The sequence below is a fragment of the Vicugna pacos genome, unplaced genomic scaffold (genome assembly GCF_048564905.1).
Source record: "Vicugna pacos unplaced genomic scaffold, VicPac4 scaffold_19, whole genome shotgun sequence".
Classification (NCBI taxonomy): domain Eukaryota; kingdom Metazoa; phylum Chordata; class Mammalia; order Artiodactyla; family Camelidae; genus Vicugna; species Vicugna pacos.
Genome location: NW_027328740.1, coordinates 50,844,176 through 50,863,125, shown reverse-complemented (window position 1 = coordinate 50,863,125; position 18,950 = coordinate 50,844,176). Strand labels below are relative to the sequence as shown.

Sequence of the window (18,950 nt, the reverse complement as noted above, 5' to 3'; positions counted from 1 at the left end):
AAGAAAGATAGAATCCGCATTTAAAAAAATTGTTGAATAGAAGTACAGATTTAAAGAGCTCCGTTGGAGAACTGTACAAAAATACAAAGCAGAACTAATACTCTTCAAACTATTCAAACATAGTGAAGATGTGGGAAACTCCCAAATAAATTCTATGAAGCTTTCATCACCCTGATAGCAAAACCAACTAAAAAAGCACGGGCAAAGGGAAATTCAAGCCAATATATTTGATAGATTTAAATGAAAAATTCGACAAAATATTATTAGCAAACTAAATCCAGCAATACCTAAAATGAATCATACACCATGATCAACTTGGATTTATTGCAGTTTCACAAGAAAGTTTCAACATACACAAATCAATCAGTTTGATACACCACATTAACAAAAGAAAAAAGAAAACGACATGGTCATCCCAATAAATCCATTAAAAGCATTTCATAAAATTCAACATTTATTTATTAAGACAGCAACAACAGCAAAAACAACAACAAAAACAATAGCAACAACAAAAATAGAAAACTCTTACCAAAATAGGATTCAGGAAATATATCTCAACATATATAAAGTCATTAATTACAGATCCACAGAAAACATAATATGCAAAAGTGAAAACCTGAAAGCCAAATTAAGGAAAAGACAAGGATGCCCACTTTCACCATTTTTATTAAACACATTATGGGAAGTTCTAGCAACAGTAATCAGACAAGAAAAAAAGTTATTCAAGTTGGATTGAATGAAGTAAAACTGTTATTATTTTAGATGACATGATAATCTATATAGGCATCTCTAAAGATTCTCCAAACCAAAACAACAAAAACTAACAAAGACATTTAGCAAAGTAGCATGATTCATGATTAATATACAAACACTGCCACATTATTTACACAAAAAATGAAATATTGCATAATTTTAAAAAATCCATATGAAATCAGATCAAAAAATGTAAAACCAATGAAAAATCCAACATAATAAAATAAATAGGACACTGATAAAGAAATTTGAAGATGATGCAAAGAAATGGAAAGAAATCTCAAGGTCACAGTTTTGAGGAATTAATATTGTTAAAATATACATACTACAAAAGATGTCTACAGATATAAATTGATTCAGATCGAACTACATGATATTTTCCACAGAACTAAAGACAGTCCTATGATTTGTATGGAACTGCAAAAGAACCAGAACTGCAAAAGAAACAATGAGTTAAAAGAACAAAGTTGGAGGCATAACCTATAACCATCCCAGATCTCAGACTATATTGCAACAATACCGTAATCAAAACACCACAATGCTGGAAAACAACCAAATATCTATATCACTGGAAAGTAACACAGAGACAGAAATAAAATATCACACCTATGGTCAACTAAATGATGACAAAGGAAACAAAAATATACAATGCCTTAAAGACAGTCTTCAGCAAGTGATGTTGAGAAAGCTAGACAGCTACAAGTAAATCAATGAAATTAGAACACTCCCTCACACTGTACAAAAATAAACTCAAAATGCTTTAAATTTCTGAATATAATATATGACACAATAAAAATCCTGGAAACTAACATAAGGAAAACAAGACATAAATTGTAGCAAAATTTTCTTATTTCACACTCCCAAGCTGAAAACAATAAAAACAAAATAAACAAAAAGGTCCTAATTAAATTGAAAATCTTCTACACAGCAAAATAAACAAAATGAAAGATGAACTTCCAAATGGGAGAAAACATTAGTATACAATGCAATCAACAAGAGGCTAATTTCTAAAATACACACATTGTTCATACAACTCCATTTCAAAAATCTACAAACAACTCAGCCAGAAAATGAGCAGTAAACAATTCTCTAAAGCAGACACACAGATGACAAACAGGAAAAAGAAAACATGCTCACCTTGCTAATCATTATACAAATGCAAGACAAAAATAAAATAATGTTTTAGCTCACACTATTCAGAAAGTCTGTCATTCAAATGTCTACAAATAGTAAAGAATGGGGTGGTTGGGGAGAAAATGGAACTCTCCAACGCTGTTGGTGGGAATGAAAATTGGCGAAACCACTTTGGAACCAGTATGGAAGTTCCTTTAAATAATAAAATTAGACCTTTCATATGACACAACAATCCCACTCGTGGGCATATAAAACATAAATCCTGAAAACAAAGAATCCTAGAGTAAAAAATAAGAAGTACAGTCTGACATTGGACTTAATATGATTCTACATATGTCTCCTCTGGCAAGGGAAGCAGAAGCAAAACTAACAAAATAAGATTGTATCACTCTAAACAGATTTACACTGCAGAAGAAATGATGAATAAAATGAAAAATTAACAAACATAATGGGAGGATATATTTTCAAATTATATTTTCCAATCTAGTGTTAATATCCAAAATATATGGCAAACTTTTATGCCACATCAACAACAAAAAAGACAAAAAAATCCAATTAAATAAATGTTCATAAGAAGTGAATACATAGATCTGAATCAATTTTCTTTAGAAAACATAGAGTTGGCTAAATGACACATTAAAGTATGTTCAGAGTTATAAATTATTACGAAAGTCATAAACCAAAAATGAGAAAAGACCTCACACTTGTCAGAAGGCTCTCATCAAAAAGAAAACAAATAGATACTGATGAGATTGTGGAGATAAAGGAACACCATGGACACTGTTGATAGGAATGCATAGTATTGATACCATTCATATATATATCAAATTTTCTTCATCCATTTTTCTGTCAAGGGATGTTGGGTTTGTAGGCCCCTGTCTGAAGGCTCTAGAGAATAAGCCCTTGGGCTGAACTGATAAACAATCTGTGAGGAATGTCACATATCCAGGCTGGATAAGAAATGGCCTAATCAATGTATCCAGTATGGATGGCTGGATAGCCTATGATGGGTAAGATCCTCAGAGGAGGACAACCTAAGACAAGCACAGCTGGCTGGATAAGAGATGGCCTACTTAATGAAGTTCTGTGATGATCTTTAATACAATTTTTGATTATTTAACATCCTGTGCTTACTGCAGGAGCATGGGGACATAAATAGCTTAAGATTATTAACATTGTTATAACTTAGATGATATGCGAGGCATTTTGCATATCCTATATAAACCCTTCTTCTAAAAATCAAAAAAACAGAGAACTGCTTCGCTTCTCTTCACACACTGTTTGTGTGTATATTATATCGTGGCACTGACAGGGTTAATTAAATTTGTTGGGAGTAACTTAAATGTATGATGCATTATATACAATGCTCTTTCCACACGTATTGAGATGATTATATGAGTTTTATTTCTCATTCTATTAGTGTGGTATGTCACCTTTATCGATTTGAGTATTTTGAAGTATCCTTAAACCCAGGGATTATCCCTTTACTCATGTATGTGTATTATACATTAAATGCGTTGTTGAATTCATTTTGCTTGAGTTTTGTTGAGAATTTTGGCATATATGTTCTTCAGGAATAATATTCTATATTTTACATATAATGTCCTTTCTATCATTTTTATGCAAATAAAGCTGTCATCATAAAACATGTTTGGAATCTTTTACCCCTTCAAATTCTTGGAAGATTTGGGGAAGAATTGGTGAAAAATTGCCTTCAAATGTGTGACAGAATTCACCAGTAATGTCGTCTTGTAAAGTTTTTCTGATTTGGGAAGTTTGGATTATTGATTTACTCATACGCACTTTTACTCTATTTAACTTTCTTATTCCTTCTTGATTCAGTATTGGAAGACATACGTTACTGGGAATTTGTCTTTTGTTCTAAGTCATTCAAATCGTTGTCTAGTGGTAATTTCTTATGATTTTTTGCATCTCTACAACATCAGTGGTAATATCTTCTCTTTTTTTTTCTAATTTTATTTGAGTCTTCATTTTCTTAGCCAACATAAACGTTTGTCCACTTAATGTTTAAAAGAAACAGACTTAGGTATTTTTTTTTATATTTTCAGTTGTTTCTCTTGTTATTTGCCGTACTCTCATTCATTCAATTTTCTTCTTTTTTCTTTCTGTTTTCTCTTAGATTTTGAGGTGAAAGTTATATAGTGTGAATCTTTGTATTACATTTATTACTAAATATTTTTATTTAGATTTTATTTATTTATTTTTTATTTTTATTTATTTATTTATTTATTTATTTATTTATTTATTTATTTATTTACACATTTATTCATTTATTTATCATTGAAGTACTTCCATTTACTATGTGTCAATCTGTGGTGTATTGCACAGTGTTCCCGTACATGCATACATTTGTGTACCTTTTAAAGGTTACTTCACAATATTTAACTTACTGCCCAGTGTCATACAAAATAAATTTTGAAAAAATCTATTTTTATATATAGTGGATAACATTTATAAAACTTAAGCTCCCAAATAAATCCTCTCAAAGCCCCTTTCCGCAGTAATCATAAAATTTTTAGTAGGTCTGTGAGTGTGCTTAAGTTTTGTAGATGAAATCATTGTGTTCTCATCCAAATTTTTTTTTAAGATTCCACATATGTCATGTCATGTATTATTTTTCTTTCTCTTTCTGTCTTACTTGAATTAGAATGTCACTTTATGGGGACATCCATTTTGGTGTAAATGTCATTGTTTTATCATTTCATATTGCTGAATATTATTCCATTTTGTAAGTACGGCATAATTTCTGAATACTGTCATTAGTTGTTGGACAATTAGGTTGCTTCCATGTCATGGCTGTTGTATATAGCACTGCTAATTACATTGGGGTGCAGGTGTCTTTTTGAATTAGAGTTCTCTTTGATATATACCCAGAAGTGGGATTGCTGGCTTGTAAGTTAAGTCTACTTTTATTCTTTTGAGGTATCCCCATCCTGTATTCCACAATGACTGCACGAATCTACATTCCTTCCATCAGTGTAGGAGGGTTCACTTTCTCCACATCTTCCCCAGCATTTATTGTTTGTGGATTTTTGAATGATGGCCATTGTGAATATTGTGAGGTGATATTTAATTATAGTTTTAAAATGCCCTTCTCTGATAATGATAGTGAGCAATTTTTTTTTCATATATCTGTGTGGCATTTGTATGTCTCTATTGGAGAATTGCTTGTTTAGCCCATTTTCAGATGGGGTTTCTTTTTTTTAATTATTATAAGATTGTATGAAGTCTTTACATTTTGGAAATTAAGACTTTGTCAGTTGCATCACATTAAAATATTTTCTTTAATCCTGTAACTTGTCATTTTGCTTTGTTTATGATCCCCTTTGCTGTGCTAAAGCTTATAAGTTTAATTAGGTCCAATTTATTAATTTTGCTCTTTCATCCATTACCTGGGTAGGCTGTTCTAGGAGATCATTGCTGCGATTTATCTCAGAGTGTTTTGCCTATGTTTTCTTCTAGGAGATTTACTGTGTCTTACCTTACATTTATGTCTACAAGATATTTTGAGTTTATTCTTTTGCATGGAGTGAAGGAGTGTTCTAACTACACTGTATGCTGCTATCCAGATTTCCCAACAACATTTGGTGAAGAGATGATCTTTTCTCTGTCATATTCTTGGCTTCTCTGTGATAGATTAATTCAACATAGGCCTGTAGATTTATTCCTAGGCCCTCTATTCTGTTCCATTGGTCCATATGCCTGTTTCTGTACCAATATCTGTCATTTTGATTATTGTAGCTCTGCAATAGTGTATGGAGACCTGGTGGTTTATTCCTCCAGCCTCTTTCATTTTTTTGAATATTGCTTTGGAAATTATGGATCTTTTATCACTCTGTGTAAATATTAGGATCATTTGTTTCAGTCCTAAAAAGAAATATTTTGCATAATTTTATAGGAAATCACATTAAGTTTGTTGATTGCCTTGGGCAGTATGGCCATTTTTACAATTTTGTTTCTTCCATTACAAGTCCATTGGGTATCTTTTCAATTCTTCAAATCTTCCTTGATTTCCTCAATCAATGTTTTCTAGTTGTCCACGTTTAAGATATTCACCTCCTTGGGCAGATATATTCTTAAGCACTTAATACTTTTGGGTGCAGTTATAAAATCGGTTGTTTCTATACTTTGCTTTCCTGTTGATTCAATGGTAGTGTAAAGAAATGTAATTGGTTTTTGTACATTACACTGGGTACATTGCCCAGTTCCTTTTTTAACCCAAGTATTTTTTGTGAAGCTTTTACAGTTTCTCTATATACTGTCATGTCTGCATATCATAAAAATTTTACCTCTTCTTTTCTAGTCTGAATCATTTTATTTCTTTTTCTTGCCTGATCATTGTGGCTAGGACTTCCGAGACTATATTGAATTGAAATTATGAGAATGGGCAACCTTGTCTTGTCTCAGGTTTGTGGGAAGGTTTTCAGGGTTTCACCATTGAGTATTTTGTTGGCTATATGTTGGTCATAAATAGCTTCCATTATGTTGAGATATGGTCCCTCTATGCCCACTGTGGTAAGAACTTTTATTGCAAATAAGTGTTAAATATTTTCAAATGCTTTTTCTGTATCTACTGAGATGATCATGTGGTTTTTTGCCCTCTCTTTTGTTGATATGGTGTATCACAATTGACTGATTGATTTGCATATTTTCAACCATCCTTGTGTTCCTAGTATGAACCTAACTTGGCCATGGTTTATAATGTTTTTTTACATACTGTTGGATTCTGTTTGTTAATAATTTCTTAAATAATTTTACATCTATTTTTATCAATGATATTGGCCTATTGTTGTCTTTTGGGGTAGTGTCTTTGTCTGGTTTTGGTGTCAGGTTGATGTTGGCCTTATGGTGTGAGATTGGGAGTACTCTCTCCATATCAAGCTTTTGGAAAAGTTTGAGGAGGAGTGGTATGGATTTTTCTTTGAATGTTTGGTCAAATTTCCCAGTGAAGCTATTGGGGTCTGAATTTTGTTTGCAGAGATTTTTTATTTTATTAATAATTATATTCCATTTCTGGTGATCTGTGTGTTCAAATGGTCAATATTTTCTTAATGCAAAAATGGTGGGCTGAATGTTTCCAGAAACTTCTGCATTTCTTCCTGGTTTTCCAGTTTGTTTCCATATAGTTGCTCATGGTAGTCCCTTATGATATTTTGCAAATTTGTTGTACTTTTTGTAGTTTCTACATTGTCATTTCTTATGTTATTTGTGTTCTCTCTCTATTCTTGTTGATGAGTCTGTCCAGAGTTTTGTCAATTTTGTTTACTATTTAAAAAATGTTTGATTTTTTCTATATTTTAAAGTCTAATTCAATTCTTTCTTACTTGATCTTGATTATTTCCTTCTTTCTGCTGACTTTTGGTTTTGTTTGCTCTTCTTTTCATGATTAGTGTACATAGAACGTTTGATTATTTATCTGAAATTGCTCTTCTTCTTTGAGGAGGGCATTGTCACTATGAACTTTCCTCTTAAGCATGCTTTATCTGTATACAATATATTTTACATAGGGTTTTGTAATATTTCTCAATATTTTTTAATTTCTTATATTAATTCTTCACCTCCCATACTTGTTTTGGTACCATGTTGTTTAATCTACATGGTGTCATTTTTTGTCCCTGTTTTTCTATGATTCATTTCTACTTTCATGGTTTTATACTCAGAAAAGATGCTTGAAATAATTTTATCTTCTTAAATTTGTTGAGGCTTCTTCTGTGCATGAGTACATAATCTTTCCTAGAAAATGTTCCATGTGCACTGGAAAAGAATGTATATTCTGCTTTGGGGAGAATTATTGTTTTGAAAATATCAACCAACTCCAATTATTTCATCGTAACTTTTAGTATCTTTGTTCCCTTATTAATTTTCTGTCTGAAATACCAGTCTAGTTATGGTAATGGGGAGTTATAGTCTCCTACTGTGATTGTGTTCCCTCCAATTTCTCCCTTTTTATTTATTAGTATTTGCTTTACGTATTTAGTTGCTCCTACATTGAGTGCATATATATTAATGAGTATAATACCCTCATTTTGTATTGCTCCTTTAATAATTATATCATGTCCTTGTTTATCTTTCTCTATGGCCTTTCTTGTAAAGTCTATTTTGTGTGAAGTCAGTACTGATAGTCTTGCTTTCTTGTCATGTCCATTTGCATGGTATATATTTTTCCATCTTCTGAGTGTCAATTGATGTGTGTTCCTCTTACTAAAGTGGGTCTCTTGTATGCTTCATAATGTAGGGTTTTATTATATTATCCCATCTGACAATGTATATCTTTTGATTGAAGCACGTAGTCTATTAACAATTGTGATAATTATTGATACACTGTTGTTTATTTCCACTTTGATCTTCATTTCCCAGATGATTTTGTATTTACTTTTTGTTCATTTCATTTTCTTTTTGTGGCTTGATTAGTTTTCTTTTATAATCTTGGTTTCTTTTTGGCTTTTTGACTTCATTGTAAGTTTTTGACTTATGGTTATTCTGTTTTATATGTATATTGACCCTTTACTATATATATTTATTTTGACTGATAGGAATACAAATTCTAACCCCTCCTACAGAGAAGAGAAACAAGAAGAAAATAATCTGAATTGTCCTGTTTCACACTCTGTACCTTAGAAATTTTGATGTCCAGTTTTAAAATATCATGTATATTCTATTGTATGTCATTGTAGCTTTTGCCTTTCTAATTATGCCTTTCTCCTTTCTATAGCATCCTGCTTCTTTTCTTTAGGGTAGATCTTTCATTTTTCTTTTTCTGTTTCTAATTTCTTTTAGTATTTACTTTTATGAAAGTTATTTATCTCTCATTCTATTCTAAAGTATAGCCTTGCTTGATGAATTACTTTAGATTACAGCTTCCTTTCATTCAGGACTTTGAATATGTCTTGCCACTGCTTTCTGGCTGTTGTATTTGTGTAGGAAATGTGTTTACAAATATAATGTATATAATTATATATATATATGTAAAGAATACCTAAAATCAAGGTAACAAATAAGATGAAAACCTATACATTAAAAAATAGAAAACATTGATGAAAGAAATTAAATCTGATCCAAAGAAATGAAAAGATGTCTAATGTTAATGATGTGAAACTATGTGGTTGAAACAAACATACAACACAAAGCAATCTACATTTAGTGTGATTCATTTCAAAATACTCATGAGATTTTTCCATTTAATAGAAGAAATAATTTCAAAATTTATATGTAACCACAAAGATCATGAATTGACAAAATAATTTTTAAAAAGTGTATTAAATCTAATAGTGTAAAATACTCTGATGTTAAAGTGTCCTCTAAAGCTTTAGTAATTTAAAAAACAAGATACTGGATCAAAAACAGACACCCATCAATAGAAGAGAATAGAGCAACCAGATATAATCCCTCACACCTATGATCAATTAACCCATGAAAAAATACATGAAAAAGCAAGAGCATAAAATGAAGAATAGACATTCTCCTGAATACGTAGTGCAGGGGAGATTGAACATGTGAAAGTTAGATTAGAGTATTTCCTTACATTGTATACAATCTATGAGCACAGAATATCTTTTATTTATTTTGTTTACTTATTTTTCTTGCACGTGTAATATATAGATCTATGTTTAGACCTTTTATTTCACTTATCAATTTTATTCCTTTTTTATTCTTTTTGGTATAAATATACACACAATTATTTTCCTCATTTCTCTTTCTGATAATTTGTTGTTAGCATATAAAAATGCAACATATATTTGTATATTGATTTTGTATTCTGCAAGTTTACTAAGTTTTTTGACTATTTCTAACAGTCACTGGAGGAGTATATGGTATTTTCCATCTATGTATAATTATGTCATCTGTAAAATTTGTACTACCTGTTTACAAGTTGGATGCCTTTTATCTTTTTTCTTGACTAGTTTTTCTGGCTAGGACTTCTAGTAGTGTAATTTAGGACTTGTGAGAATGAGCTACTTTTCTGTAGTACTGGACCAGAGGAAAACCTTCCTGTATGTTCACATTGAACTTGATGTTAGTCATGGGTGTTTCATATATGGCTTTTATTATTTTTAGTTATATTCTATCCAGAGAGAATTTGTTAAGAATTTATTGTATACAAAAGTTAAGATCAGTTCTGTCAATAATTTTCTTACATTTTTTGAGATTGTTACTTTTGAATTCTCTGTTTTGTAAGGGATGGTATCACACTTTTTGATTTGTGTATGTAAAATAATATTTATGGGTCTGGAATAAATCACAGTTAACTGTAGTTTATAATACTTATAAAATGTAATGAATTCTGGTTGCTAAAATTTATTTATAATGGAATATACACATACAGAAGGAAAAATTTACATTGTAGCTTTAGTGTATATTTATTTATTTAAAAAGTTTTTCCCTCGTTTTGAATTTGGCTTATGTTTAATGGAATTTATTTCTAAAAAAAATATAACTTTTGGTAGAACTGGATTTACTACAGTTTACTGATACAGCTCATAGCTATTATTTACATTTAGTGCACAAAAGAGATGCCTTAAAATGCCGTATTATACTAACAATGACAAATGTTTCAGGAATGGGAAACATATTGCTTCCTAAAATGCATTACCAGTTCTTTTGCACCCCAACCCACATATACTGTTATTTCCTTGTTTTTTGATTGTTTGCCCCTTAATGGAGTCACTGCTTATAGAAACCAGGACTTTGTGCATAACTGTATTTATCAAAGACATTTTCAAACACTTAACAGAAGCAACAAATATATGGATTATAAAAATGAAAGGAAAATTTATTCCTTCTAGGGACTGAAAAACCTCTGAGTGAAAGAATGGTAAAAATAAACATTTGTAAGGTACCGTAAGATTTTCTCTTGTGTTATTTTAAAGTAGAATATTAAATTTCATTTGTTTTAGTTATAGCGCTGAATTACAAATTAAAACAAAAATTCTCCCCTTTGGGATTTCTTAAATTTGATTGATTATTTTAATCTAATTTTAATTCATATATATTTACCATTTATTTATAAACATAACAAATAAATTGATATTTTTTCTGCTGAAGTTTTAAATATAGAGCTACTTATTGTAAAGTACACAGATAAATAAATACTTCCGTTTCCAAATCAAATTTTGTTTCACTTCAATTACAAATGATAATAAAATAGTTATACCTTTTCTGCACAGGTTTTAGACAAATTTCAAGTTAAATACCAAAACTTTAAAATTATTTTACTTATTTTTTTCATATTTATACTCTGTTCACCAATCTGGTGTAAATTTGTGTACAAAAGGAAGGAGATTGGTTTCATTTCATAGACCCCAAATTAAATTATTTAAAAAGATTTTGTGGGGAAATTATTTCCACATCACACTATAAAATTAAACATCCTATATGTTTCATTTTAACTGGATGAATGAGAAGGAAACACTGGCTGAATGTTCCACTTGAGTTGCTAGGAGACCTGTCATTTTGTGATGTCACAGCCTCTCAGGTTGAGAACCACTTTGATGGCCTAACAGTTTAACTTGCAGGCCTGCTAAAGCAGCATTTGAAGCTGCAGTGCTCAAAATCATGCAGATTAGAAATGAAGCTGTAGAAAAATTTTTTGAGATGGAGCATATTTCTTCAGAAATTCAAGATGTGTCTCCTTAAGTTGGACCAACTGGTTCAGGAAACTCTGGTAGATCTCTATTGTGTGATCAAACATTCTCTGCGCACTTGGACTTGTGGTCTGAGATTGAAGAAAATGCTTTTCAGACTTTGTCTGAAGAATCCTTGATAAAAAGGCCATGTTACACACATTGTGTCTCAGAACCAAATGAAGATAATGATTTTTGTCCTCTGACATTCCCAAGAAAACTCTGGAAAATGGCTGGGAGTGACCAATTTAAATCCATCTGGTGGGATGATAATGTAACTTCCATAGTGATTGATGAAGATGTCTTTAAGAAGTAAGTTTTGAAAAGAAAGGCCCCTTTCAGAATATTTGAAACTGGAAGAATGAAAAGTTTAGTTAGACGGCTTAACCTTTATGGGTTTAGTAAAGTGAGGCAGAATTTTCAAAGATCTGCTTATCTAGCTGACTTTCTGGCACAAGGAAAAGAAGTCTCTGTTTTAAGCAAGGTATTCAGAAATTTTAGTTCCGATTTGGTAACTTATGCATAAAATTTTATTTTGTACATCAATCAATGGCAATATAAATGTAAAGCTTGATTTTGAAAATTGTATAAAACTACAAAGGTTAAAATCCTTATTTTTCTAAAAATGATGACAGTGCATTAACTATTCAAGATTATGAGAAACTTTGCTTGCAACTATGAATCTTATCAGAAATCTAAATAAAGCTATTAAAGCTGCTTTTAAAAAGTGGCATTCTCCGTTACTGCAAATGCTAACGTCTTAAATTTGATGACTGTACTATTTAAATGTGTATTTTCCAAACAAGGAACTTCAAAATATCGTCAGCAATGTTCATATTTTGATGATATTATCTTTGCATTGTAAACGTGAAATCTGAGGTTTTATAGGTTAGGCTTACTGTAGTGTTGTATTTTGTTCTAATATATTATTAAAAATCTTTCTTTTTTTGTTGTAGCTGCAGTTCTACCATAATCCAAATTTTAAAAGAGCCTGTCACAAGCTTTTAGTGAGAATTAAAAGAAGAATTGGGATTAAAAATGCCTCTCTGGTATCTTCATCGTCTCAAGATTTCAACAAGAAGCTCTTTAAAGGAGGAGGTAATGTTGGTAAACATAATTCTGATTTTGTGTATGACACTAGTGGAGAAAGTGCATTTTTACCTTCTCCAAATTTAAACATGGCTCTAATAAGGAAGCCCTCTACTAGCCACATAATTGGTGATACAACTACCCCAATCAAGGTGATTTTTCTCCTCTATCATCAATGTCAGTTAGACCACCAAAACAAATTGCAGTGGATCAAAGTGCTATTTTCAATCAGTTGACCACTGTCCATGAGCACTCTCAAAGCAGCTACACTGAAGCAAATGGCCGTGTTTTGAACTTCATTACAACTACAAATTCTACTCTAAGTACAGCATCTTTTCTCCCATACAGAGCAATTATTTTGGACTGATTGTGGAGCCTTGTACTTTTCCAAAAAGATATCACAACATATCTGCCAATGAAGGTCGTTTTTCTAAATTTCAACAAGGGAGAACACCACGGTTTCTAGTGCCATTGATAGCTGATACATCAGCTACATCTCTTTCAAGGCCAACTCATCAGACATCTTCAGGTTATGAATGTCATCCTAATTACAACTGATCTATCAGAGGACTACCAGATTATGCAGGATAACAAAGATTAAAATTGATGTTGGCAAATGTCGACAAATATCTGCAATTTTCTTATTTGAAAAATAAACATAGTTGTGTACATTTATTATCCTTTTTTTTTAAAAAAAATGGATTAATGAGTTAAACGGGAGGCTAAGTTACCATTTAAAGAAAAAAAGAGATATTTGATTGATATGATCATTCGATGGAACAATATGGGTGTAAATTTAAATAATTTCTGTAAGGAAAAGAGGAAAATGGAAGAATTTGTAAAAAGACCAAAACATGGAGAGAGGGAAAATTACTAAGTTGTTTCTGGTTCATCCTGGAAAGTATTAAATGTGTTTAGTTAGGATATGTTGGAACAGGATATAAATGCAGGAACCGGCCCAGGAATCATGGTCTCTATTATGTCATCTCTGGTATCATAAAAGTCACATGATGTATTCTCAGATGGCACATTCAGAATGTGGTAGAACTTAAGAAGTAATTTTATCTATTGTCTTCTTTGTGCTGTTTTCAAAGCATTCAAATTGGTGGTTTCTTTTCCTCCCCTCAAGAGTCTACACTATATTTTCAAGTGAATATTTTATGTTTCTTTTTTGTTCCAGCCAAAGACATGCTTACATCCTCAGGGTGGCACATAATGCCTTTCCAACTCTAAGCCCACAAACTCAACAGAGTTTAGTCATTTCATTATACATCTGGCATCTGACTAATTTGACATATCCTTATGTTTCACTGTTTCTGGAGATACATCCAGGCAAATGCTTATCAACCATATTAAATCCAACCTCAGAACTTTTACTCAAGCTCATCCTTGGGCAAAGGATGTCCTCCTTTTACCTATTTAGATTTTTCCAGTCTCAGCACAGAAATCACCTCCTCCAGATATTTTCTGTCTATCCCCCTTTCCTTGTCTAACTTGCATACCAGCACTGTAAGCACAGCACATGCCACAGGATGCATTTTAGTATTTAGTGAATGAAAAGTACATGTTTACTTTAAGCAAAATCTACTTTCCTGAAACAATAAAACTCTCATGGTTTTCAAACTGTTTCATTATGGTCTTTACTCTTCACCACAATCTTGCTCTTTTCGTAGCCCAAGGACTAGTCACTCAACACAGTAATTGGAGGTAGGTACAGAAGACAAAGTATTATTTTCTTCTTAATTCATGCCTCCAGAGGCATAAAGCATTCCATTCTCATTTGCTGGATTTTTTCCTGTCACTTCATCATCCATCCACCTCAAAATAGCTGATATTCTTCCCCATTCTAATAATTATACTGCCTTCTAATTAATTGACTTCTTAGAATCAGAGCTTTGTCCAGAAGAGACCCTGCCATTGCAAACATTTAATGTAGATTTATACACACCAAATAACTTGTGCCCCTTCTAACATTCACACAAGAACTATCTAAAAGGTACTAGCCCCTTGGTTGGGGTGGTCATATTCAGTAACTAAATTGCAATCTAAACTGTGTGGACTAAAAAGAGGTGAGGGTGGTAGAATTAGAAATTTGTGCAACTGCAAGAATACCAAATTTTTGCAGATATTAGGAAATATAATATATTCATGGAAGACTTTGTCTATTTCCCATTAATTTAAAATAAAAGGTGAAGCATTTTCAGAATTTGAAATGAGCTGAAATTCTGGAAAAAGTGTAGGCAAGGAGAGGGAGCCTAAGTCTTCTGCTCACAATCATGCAGCCAGTGTCAGCTGATAAGACTGGAATGACAACATTGAGTCCTGAAAATGTGTCACCAGTTGTGAAGAAAGACTGTGAAAATCTGGAGAATGGTCAAATTGGCCAGGGTAAGCTCTAGCAACATCCCACCAATATGACCTTTACCAAGAGAAGAAAAGAGCCCACTTGCAGCAGGAGATCAGTGTCTGGACAGCAGTGGTTTTTCCTATAACAGAAACATCAAGCTTTAATGTTTGTCAGCTCAAATCTAATGGTGGCTATGTTGTTGCTTAAATTAGCAGTCTGGGGTTAAGATGGGCTGGTTCAGCAGCTTGTTTCAAACTCTCTTATCACACAGTGGGTCTTATAGTGATCATCATAACAAGGTTCTACACTGATTAGTCAAAAGCTACAGTTTACTTTCAAAATTAGAAATCCTAAAGAAATTTATTGTTTGTCCATCTCTAGTTTTCTACCTGAGAAATCTAGACTATTGGCAAAAGTACAAAAGTTGGCTGGTGCTTTGAAAACTATTCTCTGAGCTCTGCCCACTGAATTCTTCCCACTAAATACTACAAATCTGTCTACCACTCTGTGTGTGTGTGAAGATGGATTGTTAAGCAGTAACTAAGTTTGTCTTAGTTGAGTCATCAGTGAATCATTCCTTTGTACCTTTCAGAATGTCTGTGAATTAAGAGTTTCATTGAGCCACCAGATTCTCTTCCGATCAGGGAAAGGTAGATTATATTTCTCCCAGTACACTGTTAACTGTTCATTGAATCCCGAGCTAATGCTAGGGCCAAGCCACTAAACCCTTGAATTGGACTGAGGCATATACATTCTCCAATCCCCAGAGCCCATTACAGGACTGTGTCTCCTTTTTAATTTAAGCTTATGTCCAAGAATTTTTTCTTTTAATTCTCATTGTTGACATGACTTATTTTGGCTTTGAACACCCGTTGACAAGTTTATAGAGTTTGAACTGCTGATATATTCCCGTTCAACTACAAATACCAATAACCTTTCTTTCGTTGGACTACCTGGAATACAGTGAGCATAGTCATTATTTTGAAAGCAGTCCTCAGTCTTGATAATGCAGAACATTTACAGTTCTTTGCCAGCACTTGAGCGAGGGTGTTTCTTGTGGATCCCAGGGATTATCTTCACATCCCCTAATGCAACCATGAGAAAACACCATATTGTTATCCAAAATCAAGTTTTTGTCAGTATTGCATTCCCATTGCAAAACAGTTAAGAATTGTAGGAGTTCTGAGATTTTACCATGCTGAGATTTTTAGCAACCTAGCATGTTCCTTTCTTACTGATGTTGTTGGGGAGATGAGACCTTTGGTCAGAGACAGTGAGCATTATCACTCACAGCAAACGCAGCCATGGTTAAATTTGTAGCCATTCCCTAATCTCAGATGAATACACAGAGTGAAATTTTGATGCCTACAGAATCAGTGGGCTGTTAACATGAAGAAAGTTTAATGCATGGTAAAACACTATTTATATTAGTATCTTTATGTATAATTTATCAGAATCACTTATTTATTAGTATCTTTATCTAGGATAAGTCTATCATGACTCAAGATTACTTGCTGCAAAAACAATCATGAGAAATGACATGGGAAACAATGATCATTGTTTTTCCATTTTTCCTTCTGCTTTTATTGAGATATATTTGACATAACACATTGTGTAAGGTTTGGTTCACAGGGTAGATATTTGAGTTACATGTATCATAAAGTAAATATTATAGCAAATTTAGGGAGAACACATTATCTCCTTTAGATACAGTATTAAAGAAATACAATTTGTCTTTTGGTTGTGATGAGAATCCTTAGTGTCTGCTCTCTTAACAACATTCATATATAACATAAAACAGTATTAATTGTATTTACCATGTTAATACGTAGCATCCCTTGAACACGTTTATTTAACTGCTGGAGATATGTATCTTTCGAATGAATTAATGTAATTCTGCTTTCCCAACCCCTGCCTCTGTTAACTACAAATCTGCTTTTTTTCTATAAGTATGTTTGTTTGTTTTTGAAGTGTACTTTAATGTATAACACTGTGTTAGTTTCTCTTACATAACAAAATGTTTGCAAATTTTAATACATTTCAAACTGATCACAATAAATCTAGTTATTATATGTTGCTATTTAAAGATATTTCATAGTTATTGACTATTCCCCGTACAGGAATTTTCTTGTCCCTGACTCATTTAATTTGCAACTGGAAAATTTTCTCTCTTAGTTTTCCTCAACTCTTTCTTTTTCTTCACCACATTTCCCTCCTTCTTGTGAACAACCTATTTCTTTCTGTATCTATAACTCGTTTTCTGTTTTGTTATGTTAATTTGTTTTAAATTCCAAATATGAGTAAAATAATTCAGCATTTGTCATTATCTATCTGACTTGTTTCACTTAGCATATTACACTCTTGGTCTACCCATTTGTTGCAAATGGCAAGAACTTATACATTTTAGAGCTGAGTTATGACCCATTAAAATTTTATGTGTGTGTGTGCATATATATATATATACAGTGAGCATATATATATACATATTTAGAGTGTATGCATATATAGATATACAAATATAGATAAATCTTTAGTTAACAGATGGTTAGATATATACACTATTAACAGACATTTTCTTTTCTTTTTTTTTTACATTTTTATTGATTCATAATCATTTTACAGTGTTGTGTCATATTCAACAGACATTTTCTTTATCCATCATTTTTTGATGAGCAATTAGTTTTCTTCTATGTCCTCGCTATTGTAAATAATGCGGCAGTGAGTATAGGGTTGAATATATCTTTTCTGATTAGTGTTTTTATTCTCTTGGAATAAGTATCCAGATATGGAAATGTTGGATCATATTTCATTTTTAATTTTTGGATAAAACTCTACAGTGTTTCCACAGTGGCAGTACAAATTTACATTCACTCAAGCCATGGATCAAGGTTCTTTTCCTTACATCCTCACCAATATTTATATTTGTTACCAGTTTGATCATTGTCATTCTGACAGGAGTGACATAAAATCTCATTGTGTTTTGGACTTGCATTTTTCTGATGGTTTGTGATGTTGACCATTTTCATGTGCCTTTTGATTACCTTTCCCTCAATGTATGTTCATTTTTTGAAATGGGCTTTATGACCATAACTGTTTGATTTCATTTTTAGGCATTCTGTTGTGTTCCAAAATTCTGTTTGTTCTGTGCCACTTCTATATTCATTACTGCAGCTTTGTATTATAGTTTAAAATCAGGGACAGTGATACTTCCTCTTTGTTCTTTGTCAAAGTTGATTGTATTTTTAGTTTGCTTGTTTTGTTTTGTTTTGTTTTCTTTTTTACTGATTTCAACTATTTTGTGTTTACATGTAAATTTAAGATTTATTTTTTGTAAGTGTCTGAAAATGCACTTTGTATTTTGATAGGCACTGAATGTAATTTGTGTATTTTCTTGGCTAGTACTGTCATTTAAACAATATTTGTTTCCTAATATATGAACACAGTATATCCTTTCATCTGTTTGCGTTATCTTCAATTTCTGTTATAAATATTTTATAGTTTTCTGAGTACAGGTATTTTACCTCATTGTTTGGATACATTTCTTGATTTTTTTGTTTTTTGTAATGCAACTCTAAGTGAGACAGTTACCTCACTTCCTCTATCTGTTAGCTTGTTGTTAGTGTGTAGAAATGCAAGATTTCTGTATGTTAATTTTACATTCTTAAATTTTACCAAATGCATTGATAAGCCCTAGTAGTTTTGTGGCGTCTCCTTTAGGATTTCTGTTTAAAGTATTTCATCTGCAAACAGATACTTTTACTCCTTTTCTGAAATAGCTATATTTTATTTACTTTTATTTTGGATAGCTATGGCTAGAATTTCCAATACTATACTGAATAACAGTGGTAAGAGTGATCATTCTTCTCTTCTTCCTTCTCTTACAGGAGATGCTTTCAGGTTTCAATCAATGAGTGTCATGTTAGCTGAATTTTTCTCATATATGACCTTAACTGTGTTGAGGTATGTTTCCTCATGCCCAATTTGAG

The 18,950-nt window shown here is 31.9% G+C and overlaps 1 long non-coding RNA gene across 1 annotated transcript; it reads left to right on the top strand.

Moving 5' to 3' along the window:
• The first annotated feature begins 11,567 nt into the window (after nt 1-11,567).
• LOC140693313 (uncharacterized) lies at nt 11,568-13,238 on the top strand. The gene is made up of 3 exons (XR_012069034.1): nt 11,568-11,840; nt 12,485-12,626; nt 12,966-13,238. It is a non-coding gene; the product is annotated as an uncharacterized lncRNA (long non-coding RNA).
• The last annotated feature ends 5,712 nt before the right edge of the window (nt 13,239-18,950 follow it).